We start from the raw sequence: 26,932 nt of genomic DNA on the forward strand, positions 1-26,932 counted from the left end.
AAAATTAAAACTATCTCCCTCTGATAAAATATCCGTTCGCTAGAGCGCACTACGCGATCTTGTGTGGGATTCTATTTCTGTACATTGTACATTATTTTTAAAAATATATTATATTTTGGGTGTGATGTAGGTAACATTATAAAACATAACAAGCTCTCATATTTTCAGAACCTACATAATATAATCAATTTATGCGGCTTTGCTTACAGTTGGTGCTCAGCGTGGTTGGCTTTCAATCAGTTAAGCGAGGTTCGATTCTCGGCTGTGGCATTTTTGAAGTGAAACCTTGTTGAGGTGGGGGAGCCGCTCACGAACGTTCTCTCTCTTCTCTTCTTTCCTCTCTCTCAGACACCAGCGAACTGCGCCACGCCAAGCATCAGCTGAAACTAGAAGTTTCACTTCTGTCTTGCGTAGGCTTGACACACCCACTTTTTTATTTATATTTACTCCACACAGGAGGCCCTGAAGAAAATAATTTCCCTCGGGGCCTATGTCATCTTTGGGGATGCTGTGTGGAGGGTCTTTTTTTGGAGAGGAAGGAGTGAACATGGGTCTTGAAGAGTCCCATGTTGTAGGAGGGAGGAAATACAGAGGCCGGCAGTTCATTCCACAGCCGAGCTGTTGAACTTAAGAACGAATCGTAGAAGCGACCCGTTCTCATGTGACAAGTGTCAACTGTGTACAAATGTTGGGCGCGCGTTTGGCGTGTATCCCGACTACGCACCGGTGCCGAAGGGATCAATGACGCTAGTTCCTCAGAGCATCTTCCATTGTAATACCGATAGAACAAGGACAGCATACCTACCTGACGCCTGTGCTCTAAAGATTGCAGTCCGTTTGTTAAGATTGGGGAATCTATCAAACGGACCGCCCGTTTCTGCACAGAGTCAAGGGTTTTTTTCAGGTATTTTGGGGCTCCAGACCAGAGATGGCTGCCAAATTCGACAGTAGGGCGCACTTGCGATTTGTACAGGGTGAGCAGTTGTGTACTATTAAAGTATCTGCGGGCCCTGTACAGTACGCCCAGCTTCTGAGAGGCCAACTTTACTCTGGCTTCGATGGAGCCCCCGTACCTGAGCTGGTCACTTATAGTTACACCAAGCATATCAATGGAAGGCCTGTTCGGAAGATTGCTTCCGTTGAAGGAGACTAGATTATCATTTGGATCCCTTTTAGACGTAATCAGACAGGATTGGGTCTTTGAAACATTAAATTCGACGAGATTATTTTTACCCCAGGAGGAAATACTCTCGAGATAACCGTCCATTCTCTGCTTCAAAGCCCTCCGAGCCGTTGGAGTTTGTGTGCCCTTTGGGGGCTTGTCAAACAAAAAGCTATCATGAACTGTACTGTCATCCGCGTAACAATGAATCGGTGCACATGTCAAAAGGTCATTGATGTGCAACAAAAACAAAGTTGGAGACAGAACCGATCCCTGTGGGACGCCAGCATTTATGGAGTGCGAGGAAGAGGTGAAACCGTCAGCAACCGCCTGAATCGACCTATCCCTTAAAAAGTCAGCAATCCACGTACACAGGGATGCGGGAAGTCCGTAAGAATGCAATTTGTTGACAAGTCCTCGGTGCCAGACCCGGTCAAAGGCCTTGGATATGTCTAGTGCGACCGTTTGGGTCTCACCGTGACGTTCCAGGCACCGCCCCCAAACATGCGTCACATACGCGAGAAGATCACCGCACGAGCGGTTCCGCCGGAATCCGTATTGACGGTCGTTGATAATTTTGTTCTTCTCGAGGTATGTGAGCAGTTTGTCGTTGATCACACGTTCCATCACTTTGGACAGAACTGATGTGATCGCTATGGGGCGGTAGTTGGCCGGGTTGGAGCGGTCACCTTTCTTGGGAATAGGGTGAATTACCATATATATAATATATATATATTAGAAACACTAGATCTAAGGGCCAAAAACATAATATAATATACGTATATATAAGATTATTTTACTGTATTACTTAACTCTACAACAATATCTCACTCTCATTCAAAACTCACAACAATATTATATCGTTTGAATCTTCAATAAAAGGCTGGATACAAAACACGGCGAGATCAGAAATAGAAAATTTACTGACACTAAATATAGACTGAAAACACAACCACTCAACTTTAATAAAAAATACATATATTCAATTTTTTATTCAAAAGGAAAAATTTATAATTATTTGAGAAAAACATCATGTAATATGATAATGATTCTTTCAGAAAAAAACATGATGTAATATAATTGTGATTATTTCAGAAAAAACATCACGTAATATAATTATGATTATCTCAGAAAAAACATTAAGGACGGGTTGTTTCGGAGAACTTGAACAATTCTTCAAATTTTAAAGTTAATTTTCAAGTTCTGTGAAAGATATTTTTAAGTTCTGTTTTTATTTCAGTTTTGTCAAGCAACTAGCCTATAATGATATAATAACAGAATTTGAATAGGACTTTCACAGAACCCTTAAATGAACGTTGAAATTTGATGAATTGTTCAAATTCTCCGAAACAATCCGTCCTAAGAAATATAATTATGATTATTTCAGAAAAAAACATGATGTAATATAATTTTGATTATTTCAGAAAAAACATCATGTAATACAATTATGATTATTTCAGATAAAAACATTAAGGACGGGTTGTTTCGGAGAATTTGAACAATTGTTCAAATTTCAAAGTTAATTTCCCAGTTCTTTGAAAGATTTTTTCAAGTTCTGTTATTATTTCAGTGTTGTCATGCAACCAGCCTGTGATGATATAATAACAGAACTTGAATAGGACTTTCACAGTACCCGGAAATGAACGTTGAAATTTGATGAATTGTTCAAATTCTCCGAAACAACCCGTCCTAAGAAATATAAATATGATTATTTCAGAAAAAAACAGTTCATTATAAGCCGTTTTCGCAAAATCACCTCAAGGGCACTGTACAAATTAATACATTTCTACAATGATCTATGTTATTACTAACTACGTATATATGAAGATAATATACAGTACCATACTTACTTGGTAGGTCACATGAGATTAACACTGTTTATTGTTTATTAGCGAAATTTAGGAACGGTACGCACGCACAGGACATAATTGCAAAATTGGACGTAATTGGACTTTCCGGTATTTATTTTAATAATATATATTTATGTTCTTTAATGAGCGTGTTTAGGAAAGGAAAACAAATTTTATACTGGACGGTACTACAGTACAAGGTTTTGATCAGAATTCACTTTACTAAATGTGATTCGTCCCTCGGTATAAGACATATTTCGAATAATGTAAATCTAATAAGAAAACTGTGTTCAGGATGTATGATAGGCAATACAAGAATAATATAACGTTTTTATAATTATTTCAGAAAAACACCACACAATAATTACTTACCATATAACATAATCCATACTACCAAATTTAAATAATATGTAAATGAAATCCTCAGCACTGGAGATCCCAGTGAGGATATCATTACGTTGATTTGTTACAAAGAAAGGAAAACAATAAAACATTTATTATTATTATATTATACCTATTAACCGTTATTCCCTTTAGAACTTGTCATTAGTAGAAATAAATGTTTAATTAATTTTTCATTGTAATCAAAAAATTTTCCATTTCATTTTTCAATTACATTGTTCCGACTTTAGCCAAGAATCAAACCAACGAAAATGCCACCTGTATCTGTATTGAGTAATTGAAATATCCGACAGATGTCTCCCCTAAGGGCAATAATTGTGATTATGTACCAATACATTCGAATGAATTAGTTTATAAATAGGCTTGCAAGCCCATTTTCTTTCTCTTCTCTCTCTAAATAACGGATCAATAACAACAATGAAATAATTACGGAATTCGAGGGTGGTCGTTATTTGTTACCAGTGATGTGTGTTCTAAAGAATAAAACTTATCAATTATATTTCGTAGTATCATTAATTTAACGAGGCCATTATTGTAACATATGGTCCAATCGAGCCGCATCGTGCACCAGAAAGAGCCGAAATATGAACCAGCAAAAAACCAAGAAGATGCAGATCATCATCAGATAAGTATCCCAATGCCATCCTATCAAAACGTGACCGAATCCCGAATCCTTCCTATTTCAAATTATCCCAAATGAAATATTTAAATATGCAACAAAGATTGAAAAAAAATTATTGTTGTTTCTGATTTTTCAGTTGTATAAAATTTTAATAGCTACCTACATTGCAAATTGATACGATTATTGTTAAATGAGCATCTCAATTGTAAGAATTTTGTCATTGGATTTATTTAATTCAAAATAATTCACGCGAATGTTCAAATTTACCGGGTAAAATTTCGCTACAAAATAATTTCAGCGAATTTCTGATTTAAAAAGTTGTCAGCCCTGGCACTGGCAAGCATTTTTACTAACACCGCCGTGTTTTCATTCGTAAACTGTCAGTTGTTTGAGGTTAAAAGTTAAATTGTTTATTATTTACCATTAAAGATGGAAAATTTAAAGCCGTTAATCAACAAGCGTGGAGTTTTGAAAGCGAAATTGACAAGGTTTAATGATATTTTTAAGACACTCGATAAAACGGAACTAGAATTACGTTATCAAAAGGTCGAAAAATTGTTAGATGACTTTGAAAAAATTCAATCTCAAATCGAAGAACTTTCGGATGACGAGGCAGAAAACGTAAGTCAACGTGAATCCTTTGAAAATCAATATTTCTCTGTACTTGCATTAGCAAAAGGTTTATTGAATTCAGTAAATCATGAAAAATGTGAAATTAAATTACCAACTTTGAAACTTATTGAATTTCATGGTGAAATTACTGACTATGCTAAATTCGCTGAGACCTTTAAAGCATTAGTTCATGATAATACTACGTTAAACAATTCTCAAAAATTATTTTATTTACAATCGTGTCTTAAAAAAGACGCAGCTAAATTGATTGCCTCCTTGACCATATCGCACGACAATTACGAATCTGCGTGGCAGATACTGCAGGAACGGTACGCGAATAAAAAAATAATAGTTCATAGGCATGTTGCATCTTCATTTCAGTTAAAAGATATGAAACAAGAATGTCCAGTCGCGTTAAGGCATATTATTGATCAGGCTAATATAAATTTAGAAGCGTTAAAAAATCTTGGATTACATGTTGATTCCTGGGACGCGATTATGATATATTTAATATCTAATAAATTGGATGGATCAACTCGTAGATTTTGGGAAGAACAGCCAATAGATGGTGCACTCCCAACGTTGAAAGAATTTATTACATGTCTAACCAAACGTGTTGAGGTACTGGAATTCGCAAATTTGCAAGAAAAAAGGCCTACCTACAAGAATGTTACAACACGTGATGATCGCAAGAAAGATTTGTCTGTCTCATTGATAGCAAACAAACACGGATGCATCCTATGTAAAGAAAATCATCCAGTGTATTATTGTAAAAAAATTCTCAAATTAAATATCCAGGGAAGATTAGAATTTTTAAGAAAGGCCCGAGCCTGTTTCAAATGTTTGAGGGTAGGACATTTTACACAAGATTGCAAAAATAAATTCAAATGTAAAATCTGTGCAAGTGATCAACATAATACTTTGATACATGTTAATGAATTAAATAGTGAAAACACAAATGAAGAGGCACACAGCTCGACATCAGTGGCAAATCATACGGTGTTAAATAAAAATGAAAAGATAATTTTATTATCTACAGCGATCGTGAATATCGTAGGTAGCGACAACCGTTTACACAAAGCGAGGGTATTATTGGATTCAGGCGCCCAATCGAATTTCATAAGAGAGAGTTTTGCAAAAAAATTAGAATTAAAAACAGAAAAAATAAATACGCCGGTGTCTGGAATACAAAATCGCATCACACATATCAATCGAAGAGTTACAATTGACATGTTAGCAGTGAATAGTGATTATAATAAGAAAATTTCTTGTTTAGTATTGCAGGCTATAACAACCGACCTACCCCAAATGACCTTCAAGAAACAAGAGTTGAAGATCCCATCTGGCTTGCAACTAGCGGATAAGGATTTCAATGTCACGTCTCCAATTGACATCCTGTTGGGTGCGGAAGTTTTTTAGGGAAATAATGAATAATGATCGAATACGCTTAACGGAGGGCGGGCCAACTATTCAAAGGACTGAACTCGGTTGGATTGTTTCCGGAGCGATCGACATCATCACTAAAACAAGGCCAGTATCAATTAATTGTAATCTAGCCATTAATAAAATAGGTAACCAGATGGAAAGATTCTAGAAACTAGAAGAGGTGGATGCCATGAAACCTCAGAATTTTGAAGAAAAGGCTTGCGAAGTCAACTTTACGGAGTGTCATAGTAGAGACACGGAGAGCAGATTTACGGTAGCCTTACCAACTCGCCCTTGTATAGACCAACTAGGGAGTTCTTTGTCAATGGCTGAAAAAAGGTTTCATACATTGGAAAGAAAATTTTCCACCAATAAAGAATTGAAATGTCAATATAGCATGTTTATGAGAGAATATTTACAATTGAGTCATATGCAAAAGTGCCGAAAATCCGAATGCGATGCGAGATCATATGTTTTACCACATCATGCGGTGATGAAGGAGTCAAGCACCACCACTAAAGTTCGCGTGGTGTTCGATGGATCGGCAAAAACATCTTCTGGTATTTCCCTTAATGATGCTCTGATGGTCGGACCTAACATACAAAAGGATTTAAATATTCAAATTTTACATTTCAGAAAACATCCTGTAGTCATAACTGCGGACATAGATAAAATGTACCGTCAGATAAACGTGCAGGAAAGCGACCGCAATCTACAGAAAATTGTTTGGCGCTTTTCACAGGATGAGGATTTGAAGCATTACAAGCTAAGGACAGTGACTTATGGATTAGGACCGTCATCTTTCCTGGCGACAAGATGCCTGAAGCAAATAGGTATTGAAAATAGACTTTCATTTCCTATAGCAAGCAATGTCATTGAAAACGACTTTTACATGGACGACCTATTAACGGGAGGAAATGACGTTGAATCGTGCCACCTTCTAAAACAACAGGTAATCAGTTTACTAAAATCTGCAGGGATGAATCTAAGAAAATGGAGATCGAACGCGGCAGAATTATCTTCCGAACCAGGTCAAGATATGCAAGGATTGATATCTAAAGAACCCCAAGAAGAAAAAATACTAGGATTAATCTGGAACAGTGAGTTTGATTACTTTTCATATGTAGTGAAAAAACCAGTATGTACCGTACAAAGCAAACGGCGGATATTGTCAAGTATCGCCTCAACGTTCGATCCTTTAGGACTGCTAGGACCAGTAACGGTTGTAGCACAACTAATTATGCAGAGATTATGGATATCTAAGACTTCCTGGGACGAAGAAATACCCGAGGGAATATTAAAAGATTGGGAAAATTACATGAAAAATTTATCTCAAATAAACCTGTTGAAAATAAAGAGAAGAATCTTGTGGGGTCAAAACAGCCTACAAATCCATGGTTTTTGCGACGCATCGGAAAAGGCCTACGGAGCCTGTGCGTATCTAGTATCCAAGGACGCCGAGGGTAAGATGCACTCTCAGTTAATATCTTCCAGGTCCAGGATAGCGCCATTAAAAAGCATATCCCTGCCAAAATTGGAACTTTGTGGTGTGGTGCTGTTAACGAAATTATTAAAAAACATCAAAGAAGCGCTCAACATGGTTGAGGTGGATACATACTACTGGTGTGACTCTACCATCGCACTATGCTGGATAAGAGGACAACCAGCTAGATGGAATACCTTTGTGGCCAACAGGGTTGCCGAGATACAAGAAGCCGGCGATCCCGCCCATTGGCGACATGTTTCATCGCAGGAAAACGCCGCTGAAATTTTATCAAGAGGAGTTACAGCAAACAAACTATTACAAGCAGATATTTGGTGGAAGGGTCCAGATTGGCTAATAAGAGAGGCCGATCGCTGGCCGAAGCCAGAAAATTCCTGTATAAATCCTCCAGAGATAAAAACCAAGGCGGTATGCGTGTCTACTAATGTCACGGAGTGGGACATCTTTTCAAAATTTTCCTCTCTCAACAAGCTAAAGAGAGTAACTGCATATATATTGCGTTTCTTTAATAATTGTAACACAAAAAACTGTAAATTAACCGGGAGGTTAAGCGTGCCGGAGCTGGACAATACATTGCATCGTCTAATAGCAATAATTCAACGCTACCATTTTAAGGATGAGTTCAGGGCTTTGAGTAATAAATGTTCACTGGATAAACGTAGCGTTATTTTGTCGCTTAATCCATTTATAAATAATGGATTAATTTGTGTCGGGGGCAGGCTAACAAAGGCGAAACATTTATCATACCAGCAACGACACCCAATAATTTTACCAAAAAATAATAAGTTAACAGAATTAATTATTCGACATCTTCATTATGTACATTTACATGCAGGGACACAAACTTTGTTATCTCTAGTGAGATTACAGTTCTGGTCGATTGCCGGAAAAACCACTGTTAAGCAAATATTACATAAATGTATAGTATGTTTCAGAAAAAATCCAGTAACCAGTCAAGTTATCATGGGTGACTTGCCGGAAAACAGAATAACACCTAGCAGGCCGTTCGAGGTTACCGGGATTGATTACGCAGGTCCTATCATGATGAAAAGCGGTATCACCAGGAAGGCTCCGTTGGTGAAATCTTATTTATGCATTTTTGTTTGTTTCTCAACGAAAGCTGTGCATTTGGAACTGGTAACGGACCTCACCACTGACAACTTTTTAAATTGTTTAAAACGTTTCATTGCGCGGAGGGGCAAACCCTTTAAAATATATTCAGATAATGCGACCAATTTTAAGGGAGCATATAATCAACTGAGAGAATTGTATGATAAGTTAAAGAAATCTGATGACAAGATTCAAAAATATTTAGCTGATTTGTCAATACTGTGGGGATTTATTCCACCACGGTCACCGAATTTCGCTGGACTCTGAGAAGCAGCAGTGAAATCCGCCAAATATCATTTAAAAAGAATAACCGATAATTCAAGTTTAACCTTTGAACAATTATATACTTTATTGTGTCAGGTAGAATGCTGTTTAAATTCACGTCCGCTCACTCCTCTGTCCAACGATCCGACTGACCTGAATCCTTTGACTCCAAATCATTTCCTGATTGGCGGAGGGATAGCTTCTATCTCTGAGAAGGATGTTCGGGAGATACAATATAATCGATTGAATCAATATCAAAAATTAAATGCACTGATTCAAACATTTTGGTGCAGGTGGAAACTGGAATATCTTGCAGAATTACAAAGACGTACCAAATGGAAGGAAGACAAGGGCCTCAGGACTGTTGAAAGGGACGACATGGTCATACTAAAGGAGGACAACCTGCCGCCTAATATGTGGAAACTAGCCAGGATCCTAGCTACTCACCCTGGAGCTGACGGGAAAGTGCGGGTGGTTACCCTCAAAACCGCACAAGGAACATTGAAGAGACCTATCAGCAAAATATGTTTATTACCCATGGAAAGGGATTCAAGCATTGCTACAGGGACGCCCTATGTACCCCCCGGACTGAATAAATAAGTTCCTGCAGTCATAAACAAGAGAAAAATCAACAAACCACCTGAAGGATGACCTTGGACCATCAAATTTTTGCTAGCAGTCATAAAAAGGAGAAGAATTAGCAACCTACCTGAAGGATGACCTAGGAACATCGAATTAACTTGTTCATATTATGATTCTCTTATTTTAGAACTTTTTGTTCATATTCATCTCATGATTGTTTTTCAAATTAATTTGTCCATATTTATATTATGTTTATTTTTCAAATTATTTTTGTTTATATTATGGTTATTTAAAAAAAATATATTTTTTTGTTTATGTGTAAAAAAAATAAATTCTTCCGTGCCGTGGCAGCATGTTCCGACTTTAGCCAAGAATCAAACCAACGAAAATGCCACCTGTATCTGTATTGAGTAATTGAAATATCCGACAGATGTCTCCCCTAAGGGCAATAATTGTGATTATGTACCAATACATTCGAATGAATTAGTTTATAAATAGGCTTGCAAGCCCATTTTCTTTCTCTTCTCTCTCTAAATAACGGATCAATAACAACAATGAAATAATTACGGAATTCGAGGGTGGTCGTTTTTTGTTACCAGTGATGTGTGTTCTAAAGAATAAAACTTATCAATTATATTTCGTAGTATCATTAATTTAACGAGGCCATTATTGTAACATACATAATTCATGAATAAATAATGTTTTTCTGAAAAAAAAAACTTCCCTCTACAAAAATATATTTTGTTCAAAGGCTTTTGGAGCAATTCAGTCTCTGAGAAATAAATATCCTTGGCAAGAAACACAAAGAAAGATGTGTCTAACGTGAACCATATTGCGTTACATGATACATGGAAAAGTGAAGTATAGGTGCTTAGTTTTACTGCTTGAATCCACGTCTCTACCAATATCATATTCTTTAAATATATATTTTTTAGGGAAATGTAAGCTATTTCTTAAAATAGCTAAAATTAGTTCTAAAAATGGGTAGTCCTTTTTATATATATATTTTTTTTTTAACTAACGTATACCGGCGTTGCTCGGGGACTTGTAAATGGTTTGGGGTTAAGTTTTGGGTTTGTGGATTTTAAAATACTTGACAATTGGGTGGATTTTTAAGGTATTGTAGTAAGTATTTGTTTCACTTGATCGTGCAATGTCTTCCTCGAGCGTCCTCGACTACTTCAATCATTCACTTCCAATTCATACATTTTTATTTTTTTTATTAACGACAATTATAATTACAAAGTTAAGTATATTATTCGCAGTCCTCCCCACTAGGTATTCCTGTTCCGAGGCGGACTGTAGGTTTTTGTATAGGTGATCGTGATTTCCTTGTTAATTTCTACAAAAAAATTGTCTTCACATTTGTTCAGTTCATAATTTTATTGATTTCCTCATCTTCATGTTTACTTAGCCATAATTTGATGTCGTTTTTAAATTTTTGTGTCTCCGTTGTGTTTTTGAGTTCAATTGGGAGGGCATTATATAGTTTTGTAGCATGGAAATGATGATTTTTCTGGCCAAAAGACGTATTTAATTTTGGGATGTTCAACAGTTTTGAGGATTTTTTCCTTGTAATATAGTTGTGTTAGTCAGCAGGGTACTCATATTTTTCTGTAAATTTGATTAGAGCATTTTTTGAGTATAGTTTTATTATACTGAACACTTTAAAATTTTTAAAAATGTCTTTTGATGGAGCTCTTATGGGTACTTAAAGGATTATTTTTATTATTGCTTTTTGAGTTTTAATAAGCTGCTTCATGTGGATGTTTGAGGCAGATCCCCATCCAATAATCCCATATTCTATGCGTGATTGACAGAGAGCATAGTATACCTTATATAAATCATTTACACTTAGTATATTGCGTATATTTCTAAAGTAGTATATAAGCTTTGTGAGTTTCTTTGTAATTTATTTATTTATTTAACGCCCAGAGGGCTTTTACATGGTTGGTAGTATAATTTTAATTTGACAAATACTTTCAAACATAAAAAATAAGAATAAAATTACATTTGATAAAAGCTATGCAACAAGTCATACAAACACAAGAAACAAAAACAGAAACATACTATTTATGTGGGAGTCCCATCGAAGATTTTCATCAATTTCAATGCCGAGATATTTTATACTTCTAGAGTGTGTTATGGTGGGGCAGTGGCATGATTGCGTCAAGTTTTTTCCTTGAAAATCGTGTAATTTGAGAGCATAATCCTCAGCTGGTTGTCCTCTAGCCGTTATAGAAAACGTTAAATATTTAGTTTTGTTAACATTAAGTGTGAGTGAGTTTTGCATAAGCCATTTTTGCAGAAGGATAAGCCCGTTTTCAGCTTCTTTGTAGGTGGTTATCCATTATATTATTATATTATCATTGTCCTTATACTTTCGTTGTTCATCAAGTGTTCCTCATTTTACCACAAATAATTATTTGATTCATATCTTTCTCGGGCGTCTCCGACTTTTTCTAACATTCAAACCACTTTCTAAACACTCCTGGTAATAATAAGAACAAACTTTCGAAATCGGTCTGGTAGTTTTTGAGTCTATAGGGGACAAACAAACAAACATTCATTTTTATACATTTATTTATTGGACATTTTGTATAGCGCCGTCAGGGGCGCTTTACAATTGATGCAGGTATTACAAGAAATATAAATATTACAAAAATAAAGTTAAGTTAAGTAAAATGAAGTACAGGAACAAGTGACATGAATATAGAAGATTGAGACTCTGCAGCAAGAATCCTAGGTGGTGAAGAAACTATTTATAGGTTTATGGGTAGACTTTTGTAACTAGAAAGGAAAGATTAGCAGTGCTGGTGATCTAAAAAAAATTAAACACTGAAGAGATGTATCAATTGAAGTGTGGTGTGGGCCCGAAATAAGGTAAATTTTATCTCTCTTTGTGAGAAATTCATCAAATATCGTATTTCTTTCTTGAACACATTGGTCGATAGATTATATCTAAGGCCTAGAAGTCAAAACACTTGTTTTCTTTCAAATTGGTATAGATCACAAATCTATTGACTAACAGTAGAATGCGTTTAACCTCAGAATTTCCGCTTTGCAATAAAATCCAAATATATCTATGTTATATTCCTGAACTTATCCGAAAAATAAAAACTAATTTTGAAAAGTGATAAAATACGCTTTCTAATTTTACTATAATTAGAAAAAAAACATATAATTTTTTGACAAATATATAATTTGATTTATTATAATTTAAAAATTTACAATTAGAACTTTATAAAAATATCGTATCCATATTTTTAAAACCACTAGTTCCTAAAAAATTAAAGAGGAATCCCATGAATAATTGTTTCCAACTTGAACCAATCATATTTTTAACAATAAACAAAAATACCGACCTTTTACCTACTCTTGGTCCGGTGGCATGTTGAGCAATAATTAAAAGTGAACAAAAAACGTACCTACCCAATTTACCAATCCCATGACCGTTGCGATCACGCCACAAAATACAAAAACCAATTTGAAGATCCTCGTCTACCTGACACCATTAAAGTAGTAAAATATAGAAAAAAGACTATTTCATATGTATTAGCCGCAAAACATTAACACAGCAAATGATTTTTCCTTTTTATTAGGTGCTGTTTTTTAGTTTCATACTTTCCCACAGCTTATATTGAGTGGGGTTAAAAATATGGCTATTTAAACGGTGTCTTGCTGAGTATCCCTTCATTAAACAATTTAATAATTTTACGAAACATAACCCCGAAGAACGTTTATTTTGATCCCTCGATATAGGTAGGTAATTATGTTTAGGGGAGAACTCTTTCAGAATTGAACAGGTATATTTGTAATTAAACTATTAGGCTGGCCGCATACATACGTTTTCCGTATTCGATTTCCGAATTCGTTTTCCGTATTCGGAATTCCGTGAGACTAGCGCAAACGTTCGTTTTTCTTCATTCGGAATGTATAAACGTCAGTACCAGTGTTGCCAACAAGGGCGATATATCGCCATTTAGGCTACTCAGAGCGAGAATCGGCGCCGAAAAAATCTAAAAGGCGACTGGTCGCCAATTAAGCTACTTCAAAAACATCAATTTTAAACATGTCCCGAAATTCTCTAGCCACCCCCCCCCCCATGAAATTTATTTTTCTGGGGACAAATTTTATATTTTCTTGAAATTCTCTAGCCACCCCCCTCCATGAATTTTTTTTATTTTCTGGGGTGAAATTTTATTTTTTTGAAATTCTCTAGCCACCCCCCACGAAATTTTTATTTTCACGTAAAAACATCAATTTTAAACATGTCCCACCTAACAGCAAATTCGGCTACTTTACGCTACCTTATGTATGAGAAACGGCGATATTAGGTCAAGATCCGTTGGCAACACTGAATTACTGAACAGAAATTTCTGAACGTTTGCGTCGGCACAAACAAACTGTATGCAATAGCTGCGTTCCGCATGACGTCATTAGGTTTTTTCCATTCGGTTTTTCAAAACGCGCCGGCTCGCATTCGGAACGTGCGTAAGGAATTTGTTCCGTTCGGAACTAAAACGAACGTGTGCGGCAGTTAATGTATTTTCTACTGATTCCGTGCATTCGGATGTCCGAATACGGAAAACGAATTCGGAAATCGAATACGGAAAACGTATGTATGCGGCCAGCCTTAAATGCGTGTTTAGGCTGAAATGAAAGTTAGTGGGTATTAAATATTGAACTTGTTTAACTGTGGGTAAGTCCGCAGTTACTTACTGTAATGTCTGTGATTACTAGTATAAGTATTAAATATTCTACTACTAATATCGTAGTTATCAGGGTATTGTGTCACCTTAACAGACATTATTATTATTATAAATCTATTTAAATTCGACAGGAATGACAATAATTCCATTGAAAATGTCGATTTTAGAAGCGTACACTTGATAAATTTCACGGAATCAAGAAATCTAAATTTAAATCTTTCTGTACCAAGTTTCACCTTGATCGGAGTTATTAAGATCGAATAATATTACATTATCAATTGCGGGTAAAGAAAATGATTTTACTGGAAAGGTAAATTTATTATTAATAAAGTAATAAAAATAAGATGGTACCCTGTATAACACCACCGCCATATTTTATTAATACAGGCCGTGCTGTTGAAAATGAACTGACAGTTACATAGATCTGTTTTCGGATTTTCGCACTGGGTTTAGCAGGGTTTGGTACTAATCCCTGCTACTAATCTATTAACGGTACTAATGCACGTATATACTCGTATACTAATACAGTGCAAAAGTCCGAAAACAGGCCTCTATAGCACGGCCTATAATAATAAAAATGGCGGTGATAATACTTATCATTGGAATTCTGGATTGTTCCTGATTTTCTTATCAGGTCAAGGATTCTCACTGAATAGAGAATTATGGAAAAACAAATGCCTATGAACGATTCATCGAGTTCATAATTCATCGTCCCATTTCACACAAATACATATTTTTGAACGACATTGTGATTGATTGAAAAGCTTTCGTGTTATTAAACATCCCCTATATCGAAATATCATTCCTAACCTTGATGGAGTGAGTAGGGTGTTTGAGAAGATTGTAAGGATTGCGTATGTAAACCTATAAGAGAGGATAGACCGACACAACACTCTGTATATACTCACACACTTCTTGCTCATAATATGTGGTCTCATAGAAATCGTTGTATGTCTTTTACTGCCATGGTTAGAAATATGATCTAAACGGTATTAGAAAGAAAAAAAGCTTTATATTCCAATCTAGAATTTAACCACAGGAGAATTAAAATTTACACCTCTTTGAAACCAAAGGTGCCGACCGCAATTTGAGAAAAAAATATTTAGCTTTTTCCTAATATTTTTTATATGGAACTAAAAAAAATTAGGTGGCAATAATTTTAGTCTAGTAAAATGTCTGTTTTCGTTATCAGTAATTTTAGTTCATCGTTAAGACATTTTTAATCAAATTTTATGTTTGCATTAAGAATTGTAACATTTCTAAAGTTGTTGCTTTTTATTTTTCTGATACGTTCAGAATTGTTCCATTTATTCTGATTTTATTTAAAAGCGGTAATACTGTTACCTCCAGACAGAATATGCCAGAGGCCTGAGAAGTTAAGAATTTGTATGATTTTATTTAAATTTAAATATCAATAAACAGAAATATGACAACTATATTATTACACTCATATTTAGTTGTTGACGAATAAATCCTTAAAATAATATTTAATTTTCCTCAGATAAAATAAGTGATTTTGATCACACAAAAGCCACTTGCCAGAATTGTAGGATTAAGTAGAAGATAACGTCGACTACTAAGTATAAATAACTACAATATCGATTCAGTTCATACAGAATTCACACAATGCGCCTGCCCATTCTGCACCGTAAATTCTGTTACATTTATGTAACACCGGTTGCTGACTCAAACATTCAGTAGGCGTTTTCAATTTAATTTCGCCGGTTTTCAGCGGAATTGTTAAAAATTAGTTTCAGTAAAACCAATTAATATTATTCGATAAAACAAATAATTCGTTGTTCAAACAAACAGTTGAATATTGGTTGTAAAATTTAATTATTTTTTGTAATTTTTCTACATGCGTATCAAGCCGAAAAAATAAACATTTTAAACTAAATTATTTTATTTTTACTTGAATAACTTTTTTTATAACCTTAAAGTTTATACCCATAGATGTAATATTTAATGAAAAAAAAAAGTGAAACAGACCAAGAAACATAAAATTAAAGAGTAACGGTCGTAACTGGGTTTAGAACCAAAAAATGGGAAGTCACATTGTGGAGAGTAATATTGTTAATTCTGAGGTTACTTTCAGCCTCACAACATAACCCTAATTGGGGATGCCATAGTTTCACTGTCTACGGACGGTTGGGAGAAGTTGGGACTCTTGTGCGGTTTCACGTAAAAATAAAATCAAAAAAGAGGTTGGTAAAAGTCACGTAAAAAAATCATGTCGCAATAGTTTTTTTATTTATTAATTTACGCCCTAATGGGCTTTTACAAAAGTAGTTACAGTAATTGTGTTACATAGTTAACAATATATTATGAGTTTTGATTAAATTAAGGTAAATTCAAATTAATAGTGTGGATTACGGAAAGCTAAATATGTATTAAGGAACATATACATATAAAAACAAAAGTGTATTCACTACGGAGTTGTGAATTCATACATCTCAGTAAAATGATTAAAAAGATTTCATTTTATAACTAATACGGAATCTTTAAGCATGTCTACAATATTCCCAAATTTATTGCCAAAATGATGTAGTCTATTTATAGGTGTATGAGCTTCATAGTTGGTTTTATAATTGTCACATAAAAATGTAGCACTTTGCCTCGTATTTCTAGTCGGTACGTAAAATTTTATTTTTGCGAGAATTTCAGGGTTGTCAATGGAATTATTAATAATTTTATTTAAAAGTACAAGGTCAGAGAAGATCCGCCTATCTGATCGTTATTAAGTTAAGTTGTTTCATCAAAAGAAAATAGTTAATATTTTGAATTGGAATATTCAGTTTAAAGTTAATAAATCTTAGAAATTTGTGCTGTACCCTTTCAATATTGTCAGAATGCGTTTTATACAATGATGCCCAAATAGGCGAATTATACTCTACCTGGCTTCTTACTAAAGAAGTGTACAATGTTTTCAAACATTCAAGTGACTTGAAATCAAAGTTGAGTGGTTAGAGACATTTTTCAGGTATGATATGGATTCTGGGTTTGATTAGTTTTACAGTTGCTAGAGTTACCTACCTTTTTATTTGCTGTGTATTGTTCTGTTTCATATTTCGTTTAAATTTAGTTTTATCTTCTTCAGTGATTAAAGATGATTTTCTAAGATAAATAACATATATTATAACAATAAAAAAAACGGTAAAGAGCATTTAACATGTTTTTAAAGACGTGACTAATTTAATTTATTTATTTATGTATTACATTATATACAATAATAATAATCGATATTATTCACCCCAAGGAATCAAAATTGACGTTAATATTATTTCAGCTTTTGAACTACTAATAGCTTATTATCGCAATTTATTATGTAACTGCTCTCGCAATATTATCAGCTCTGCTTTACTCCAACTGAATAGAATTATTCCATTATTAATGTGTATCTAATTTAGTAACTGCTCTATTAGTGTATTTCACTATCTATACTTTTGTTATCATGCTATATAAATTTGTTTATTTCTTACTTTTTAAATAAAAACTTTCTTTCTTTTCTTTACCTTACGTAGGTATACTGTAATGGCACTACTCCCCAACTCAAACACGAGAAATGTTTTTCTCTATTGAATTGGGTAGTTACGTTAAAAAGAAAACATTTTATTGTAATAAGTTTTTAGAACCATATGTTTTTCTTCTGTAAATCTGTCATAATTATGTATTTCAAATAATAAAAAAAATATATTTTGCCGTAGCTGTGTGACGTATATTTTGCTCCTAACTGAGACACTCGCTATCTGTGGTTAACTGTTGGTAATATGGATTATCATATTCGGTTTCCACTTTATCAATCCTTCTTCACCCTTTATACTCCCTTTACTTGCTCATCAATTTGTCGCAAAAAGATTTCTTATACTTAATTGACACAGCATCACCATCTCTTGTTCTATGGCCGTAATATATCAAATAAAAATAACGAGCTGTAATCTGGAGACGAAGATGATGCGATGTGATCTGTCAAGAGTTACAGCGTTATACCGCGCCTAAGATTTATAGACTGTCAAACATTTTCAGATAGCAGTAAAATAAAAATATGAGAGTCGCTTATAGGGTGTCCATGAAAAATAGTGCCTTGCTCTATTGAGTTAGTATTCGGAAGCCTAGTAGGAATGACCAATATTTTCTATTATTTTTTATCCGAAATCAGTGTACGAAAGGAAAAAAAGGATTAAGGAGTACAAATCAGGCATAACGATAAGTATGCACACAACCATTTCTCCTTGTGTCGTTTCAAATACGGAAGCACATTATATTATATTCCTTGCTTCAGTGAATCACATTTAGAAATATAGCTGAGATGTACTCGGCTTTGCAGGGGGTTATGAAAGGTTTCAAGTAAAGTTTTCTAGTGTACCTGAAAACTAGGAGCATTTTTAATGTGGAAATAATATTATTGTATTGCAATACCTAAGTATGTTTCACTTGCACGTATCAGGGTATTGATTCTCCAATCCAGGCCACTCGCAATCGCCGTCGAAAGTACAGACATTGCTTAAAGTTCTTATGCTCGAGTCTCGTCAAAGGTACATACGTACTTACACACGCCAAACGTCAAAAGTCGTTCTACTCGAACAACGAGTGGGTCGAACCGCTAGTTGTTTGAGTGGAATGATTTCCTCGAGAATCGAGGCTCAGGTTTTCCCCAGGCGTCCTTGACTGCGTCTGTCATTCACTTCCAAGTTACACATTCTCCTAACACCCCTTTCTTCATTACTACACATAAGTAATTGATTCATTTGATCTTACTATGTCTATCTCGGGCGTCTCCGACTTGTGTACCATTCACTGCTGTATTCCGTATTGTTACAATTAAAAATTACATTATATCGACTTTATTCGACTCCGAATCTCATTCTAGTGTAAAGATAATGTGTTAATAGTGTAAATTATTATAGTGTAACGATAATAGTCTTTAAATACTCCTGGTACTAAGGCTGGTACTGGTACTGGTAATAAGAACAAAATTTGAATTTTCCGCGAAATTGTTTCAGTAGTTTTGTAGTCTTCATCTATTTATTTTTATGTATGTAGATAGAAGATATAACAGTTTATTCGAAGTTACTCATTTAAAATCCACCTTGACCGCTGATCGAAAAAACTTAGTATTTCCCTACTGTACTTCAAGTTGTCGAATACGGTCTACATCATAGACTAATACATCAATGGTCTACATTCATTATTGTTTTCTGAATGTGTTACTAATCGATGACTCGGTACGTTGGAAAATAGAAACAAACCTCGCGATTGATGGAATTAATTAAACCGAAATTGTAGTTGTGTTCACTATAATATTAAAAAAAATAAAAACTACCTTAGTACACAAAGTAAAACACTTTGAAATTTTGTCTATAATAGTAAAAAATACGGAATATCAAGACGATGCAAAATATTAATTTACACGAATTAGCTTCATAAGTTAACCACTGATTACAAAAGGTTTAGACTTCAGAAAACTTCAACTTCGAGGTTGTTTTAACCATTTGACGGGTCACCTCAAACTCAGAACTCAGATCAACAAAGAGGAATTAAATTAAGACTTCAAATATCATCAAAGGAAATTGGCTACTTTATGTTTCCTGTTTTCATGTTTATTGTGCTTCGAAAAAAATATTATGCGACAATGTGATTCAAGACGCATTATTTGAAGAAAGACTGATGAAAATTATTTACCTCAGGGCGTATGTAATCTTTAGAGATGCTGTGTGAAAGATAATTTTAAGTAAAGGAAGAAGAAGTTCTGGACAGGAAATTGATATGATGGGTGTGTCCAGAATAAACAGACGTATGAATTCATCTCTCTCATGCGGTGCAAGGCAATGGGTCTAGAGCAATGATACTCAACCTTTTTCTTAAGTGGGCCACATTCATATGTTTGTAAAGCTACGCGGGCCGCAACACTATACTGGTCAGTGTTGCCAACGGATCTTGGCCTAATGTTGCCGTTTTTCAAACATTAAGTAGCCTAATGTAGCCGAATTTCAGTTGCAGTAATTCTAATGAACTCGCACAAATTCTGCCCACATATTCCACACAAATATTCGTGAGCTTAATTCCCAAAAATTCCGAAAATATTTGAAATTCATGTGGGGGAGGGGGGGGGGGGGGGGGGTTGTTACAGAACTTCGCTGAAAAAATTCCGCACAGCCAAAAACATCATATGTGATTCCCCACAACAATTTTTCTAAATCCACGGAATTCCATTTCGATTTTAGATTTTTTCGTTGGCAACACTGATACTGGTATGACAAAGTTGTGGTTTGTTTTTTGGAGATAGATCTAGCGTGTGCGGTAGCAACACTCTTATACCAGATCTGATGTTGACACCACAACAACTTTCCTCTTCGGTTTCAACGCAATTAATCTCAAATTAACGTGATATAGAATGCCAGATTTTGTTAACCACGTTCCTGATATTGAGCTTGGCGGGCCGCAGGTTGAGTATGAGTGGTCTAGAGTCCGGCTGGAGGAGTCTCCTTCAACCAGTCTCTCACGATCCGGCCCGCTACGAAATAGGTGAACTAAAACTGTTTTTGATTAAAAGTGTAGTCTCAAAAGAGATGTTTTTGTAAAGTGTTATTTTACATAATAAGTAAAAGTATCTCTTGAGGTACTTCTAGCTTACTACATTAGTCAACATCAGTTCTGGCTATACGGCAAAAGGCTCTACAGCGTGGAGACCAATGATAACGAATCGAGTTAGCAGCACCACGCGTGTTTTTTCGAGTGGCGTCTATCTCATTTTGGGTTCAAGATTTCTTCTTGTCGAGATAAACAAACTTTACGTGACTTGGATAATAAAACATCAGAGAAGCTGGCATCAGAATGTTTACTTTGCGGAACATACGAGCTCTATAGCGAGATATAATTTAAAAGGGACGAAAAATGAAGCTATTTGTGATACACGACAATGACCAATATGGCTGGTTTAGGTATTGCAAAGCTTTTGTTCGCCTGTTCATAAGGATAGATGACAACTGGCAAGACGACTGTTTATTGTCTGTTCGAAAAATAACCATAATTTGGGGATTCGTTTTGTTCTCTGTGACAGGAGAGTGTTAATGTGATTATTTTAGTATTTTAGTAGACACTATTATGAAGAGCTAAATATACTGAGATTTCCTGAATATCTAGACTGTAAATTTCAGCCTTTTCATAGAGGAAAAGATGAAGAATAAACTAAGAAGAGAGATGGAGTCAGTCATTATGATGGGGGAAGAGAGAGGTATAAATATGAAAGAGTCAAAAGTTCATGAACGTCCTGTGAGGACTTTTTAACGTTGAAACTGAAATTGTTTTGTCAGAAAACGATCAAACTTCAGAACGGTTAGGCCAAAGCGTCATAAAAAATCTACTCAGCTTTGTCTGGATTTTGTAGGTCAAATCCATTATTTTAAGTTTCCAACGTTTTAAAATATATCTTTAGCATTCAGGTTTTGCAAATTCATATATATATATATTGTCCTCTTCCCGTAGTATGTTGATCCAGTAAGAAGTTGTTAGACTAAGTTGATCCACCTTTAACACCAAATAACTTGGCTATTATGGAATACATCTGTATGAACTGACAACAGTGGTACAATAATTATCAATGTTGTCAGTTTGCCAGAAAAAACCATTTGATATACTGTTAATAAAATTTTCAAAATTTGTATGGAAATCGGATGCATAATTTATATTGATCTACCCAAATTGGCATACTTATGTTGATCTCATATATATTGATCTATTCCCGTAGTATGTTGATCCAGGTAAGAAGTTATTATATTTATTTAAATTAACTCCACACGTATGTCAACATTGGGTATGCTATGTAGAGGGTCATTCTGTGGAAAGGAAGGAGTGAAACTGGTTCATGAAGAGACCCATGTTGTAAGAGGAAGGAAATACAAGATTGGATAATCTGTCAAACGTACCGCCTCTTTCTGAACAGATTCTAAGGTTTTTCAGGTATTTTGGGGCTCCAGACCAGAGGTGGCTTCCAAATTCAACCATGGAGCTCACTTGCGTTTTGTATAAAGTTAGCAGTTGTATTATAAAGTATCTACGGGCCATGTTTAGTTTGCCCGGATTTTCAGAGGCTAACTTAACTCTGGCTTCGATGGAGTTACACCAAACATATCAATGGAAGTCCTGCTGAGTAGATATCTTCCATTCATATCTTGGACGTAGCTGAACATTAATCAAATCATTATAATACTCGTACAAAGAGAAACGAAGAATTATAACGGATAAATAAAATACAGTTAATTACATGTGTGAAGGTTTTGTAGAAGTACGATTTTGCTGTAGTACACCAAAGAAGTTTAAATTCTTTGGCCAATGGAAAATTTATTTCGTCCCGGGACTGAGGTTAGATAAATAGAATTAAGTTCCGGAGAAAAAAACTTGACAAAGAGTAAAAGCTGTTTTAAAGTATTCTTACTCGAAAGCAATTTCAGCCCCCGATTGGAGATTAAAGATTATGTCTAAGTGAGATTAAATAGTTTTCGCCATGCTGAAATAAGGTAGTAAGAGTCTAAGGAATAGTATTTAAATATAAATCCACAGTGTTATAAGGCTACGGTTGAAGCTTGATATACATACTAGAAATATATTTAGCTTTTACGTTCCGTTATTTTCTATTTACTGCATTAAAAAGGTTCAGAATTTCGTTAGAACGAAAAAATATCAATTCTTATTTTTAAAAATAACGTGACTTGAGATTTTTACGGCCAAAGTATTTGTGAGGTATTGTGCCGTGTTGCGCTACCTACCTCTTTTGCCAACGTTTCGGATAGCATCACATCGTTCATCATCAGGGCAGACGTGTAAAGTGTTAACGTTGGCTAAAGAAGGAGATAGCGCAACAAAGTATAATAACCCAAAAATAAATCACTACATTGTGCAAATTTTTAAAGCGGTACATAACTTTGATAAATCGTTTTTTTCTCTCAAAATATTAGGTGCTTTATTTTACTATAATACAGGTATTTTAAAGGTATTTAAACATTAAAAAAAAAATTTCACTGCGCTTTGAACCTTCCTATCCAGGAACTTGAGTCGACAACTCTACTGCCCTTTCCAAATGCACATTGGGTAGGACTGACATTTATTTCTTACTGTAATATTAACAATTTCATAGAATTGCGTATACGTTAGCGTATGGATACGTGACTGCCAACAAAAGTTGGTGTAATGCTTTGTCATCGACAACGAGTCTCTCTGCTGAGTTTCAGCTCAATCGTATATCGGGAGGTGAGTTAATTTCCGCTTTTAAGATTTGAATTGATTCATTACCGAAAACAAAAGGCAAATTCAAATAGATGTATTTAAAAATATCAAGACACACAGTTGTTGGTCTTCAATCAGGAAAGAACAAGCAATATTACGAGGCTGACGGAAAGGGAGATTAGGTAAAGGAAGTTTCGGAAGAACCTAGATATTCAAACCTGGTCACTTAACTTGATTAAGGCGACATAGGACTCTAATAATGGGGGTTTGCTAGACGCTCACACTTTAATTATTTCTGATGAACGTATTACTAAAATCTCAAATGTTTGTAGAGGGATCCCTACGGTTGAAAGTTATTTATTACTATTAAAATATTTCATTTAAAACGGATTGAAAATTTTATAAAACGTTTTTCAACTATATAATTGGCAGTAAGAACAAAATTTTATTTTTCTAGAAGATTTTTTAGGAACTTTCTAAGAGATCCTTCTAGAAATATTGGAGATTTTTTTAACAAGTTCATCAAAAATAATTATAATAAACCCTACGGAAAGATCGATTATCTAGGCCTACTAGGGCAAAGTCGATGCAGAATATTGTTTTTACACGACTTCATCAATTATGTCGCTAGGACTTTACTTTAATTTAGTTTTTTGGTAGGGCAAATTCAACCTCGGGTCTGTCCAATAAACCAGGGCCGTGCGTCGCATATTTTTACGCACGGTTGCTTCACTTACGTCTTTAAGATTCTGGCTTTATTTTAAGGTATTGTCTCGTATTTCTTTCGCCGGGGCTATACTGAGAGAATCGACATCAGAAACATTATTTATTATTCGATGATAAAGTTAAAAGAAAAACACTTTACACATCTTTTAATCAAGAATAGTGGTGTTTGTGTACGCCACATATTAATTTTGCAATTAATAAAAAAAATAACATAAAATATTTGACTTCATCTCAAAAGGTCTTATATATTAAAAAGTAAAAAAAGAGGAAATAAATGTAATAAAATAATTTTCGCAGTGTGTTGGTAACATTAAATTTTCTTAAAAAAATACAGTATTATATTAGCATTGAGGTTGGGTTATTACAATGCGAGAGAAAAACTTTTCTGTAGGAAGGCTATTTTCCTCCTTGGAAAAGTATTTGGGCTGTTAGTCTCGCGGTTTATTATTGTTTCTTGGTAATACAAGTACTACATCAGCACTCTAGAGCAGTTTTAAATTTGTCGTGAAGTTCATTGTTATAAATGAAAAATGCTTTGTGAGAATACCACTTTACTATGAACCGGTGAAATTTCATTTGAATTCGTTTATTTTAATTTCTATTATTTGTACGATCATTTAAATATTGTTATAAACTCAATTATAAAAAATTGAATGGGGCTTCTACATCTTCATGAACAAATAATTGCGAAATACCAGCAGTAAGCGAAAATAAAAAAAAATACTTACTAAAAATGACTAATGGTTAATTATTATGTCTTTATGGGCCAGTTACTTCACATAATTGAAATAATATCAGAACTTGAAAAATAGCTTTGAAATTTGATGAAATTCAACTTCTGTGAAACAACTCATCTTAATGTGCAAGCGGTTAACCGCTTCTGTGCCAAGAGCGAGTTTACTCGCATTCTTGGCCGTGCCCAGCAGGCCAGCCATAGAAAAATAGCGAGTTTACTCGCTCTTCTTGGAGCCTCTGTATCATACATATGTCCCGTTTTTTTAAAAAATATATTTATCTAAGTGAAGGGAAGCAAAAACGTCGAATATTGAATAAATTTGGTAAGTCATTTAAATATCCTTTCAAGGTGTAATGTTTTTAATTTATAAAAATAAGATTTAAAAATGATTTATTTTGATTAAAAATTCACGGCCTGCTGTGCACATCTACACTTCTACCTACTGGCATTTAAAGAGAGGCGTTAAGCACATGCCAATTAGCAGCAGTTTTTCATTTGGAAACATGTTCCAATTATCTTTTGAAAGACAAATAATGAAATGTAATTTTAAAATCAATTAAATTTATTTTCAACAGAACATTAAAACTGCTGACAAATTATAACAAAAGTACGGACGCTTCGTAAAACGCACAAAAATAAGAAATATTTTATAATATTATAACTATTAAAACTTTTTTTTCTGGGCACTGATGATAAAACAATCTCAATATTTCTTACTAGTTTTCCATTAATAATCACCCCCCAAAGTTTCGCGGTATGAGTATTAATATTCCATGACGCGGGTAATGTTGCTATTTAATTTAAAAGTTTATGAATATTAGTTAGTGCCTATTTATAATCCCTTCAAAGAAAATTTAAAGTAATCATTTATCTTACTGTTGGTTTGTAGTAAATTAAGATAAATCATTTGGAAGTTACTTGATATCATCAAAAACTTATCTCGTCCTACAGAATTTTTATTATTAAAAAAATTAAGTTTTGATAGAAACTGTAGCTATATTTTGTAGACCTCGAGATACCTACATGCTGGTTTCGATTAATGGTTTTTATTCCAAAGAAATAATTGGTTCGAGGAAAAATGAAACCAACTATAAAATGTAATTGAAAACGCTAGAGAAATTAAAAAGAAACGTCGTTCAAATTCTCGTCTTACAGTTTCTTGGGAAATGCCAGAAGGATCGTTTTTCTCATTCCAAATGTAGGTAAACATTGCATTCGCCGGGGAATTGCAAATCCTTTTGCATTTGCTGTGTATTAAATTCCATCTTGTATTGCTATTTTATGAACATAATATCGGTTTTATCGATGTTTATGGTATGTAATAACTTACCTATTAGATTAAGTTACTTTTGTAGTTAAGTGGACAAGTGCATTGGGTTTCCCACCCACCACTTCATCATTGCACATTAGGGTGTATCGATTTTTAACTTTTTTTTTGTTTTCAAATTCCAAGTTGAAAAAAAAAAGTTGCTACTAGGTACCACTACTTACCACAAAAAGTTTTGGATTTTTAAAAAAATGTTTAGGTCTCCCGCACAAGGCCTAAAGATTTAATTTTTTTCAAAAAATATCAATTTTTTTATAATTTAAAAAATAAAATCGTAACTTTTGTGTTTATTCCAAGTTAAAAAACAGTAGTATAAGCGCATAAAAATAAGTGAGAAACGATTTTTTTATATAAAAAATAGATTTTTTTTAGGTCTCCCGCACAACCCCTAAAGTTTGTTAATTTTGATGAAATTTTGTAATTTTGTGTACATATATGAACCATGTTTTTTTTTAAGTTTAAACCAACGGAATTAATTGTACTTATCTTACAGAAGGCATAAAATGACACAATATATATATACATAATTCATTTATACATATAGTAAAGATATAAACCACATATATACTATATATATAATATGTTTTATACCTGAAAAAATATAGTTGGACGGTGTAAATTGTATGAGAAAGGTGTTGAAAGAAACTAATGCTATTTGCTATTACTGTTGTTTATTACA

This window comes from Hesperophylax consimilis, chromosome 18, assembly GCF_061612785.1.
Source record: "Hesperophylax consimilis isolate HC1 chromosome 18, BYU_Hcon_1.0, whole genome shotgun sequence".
Classification (NCBI taxonomy): Eukaryota; Metazoa; Arthropoda; class Insecta; order Trichoptera; family Limnephilidae; genus Hesperophylax; species Hesperophylax consimilis.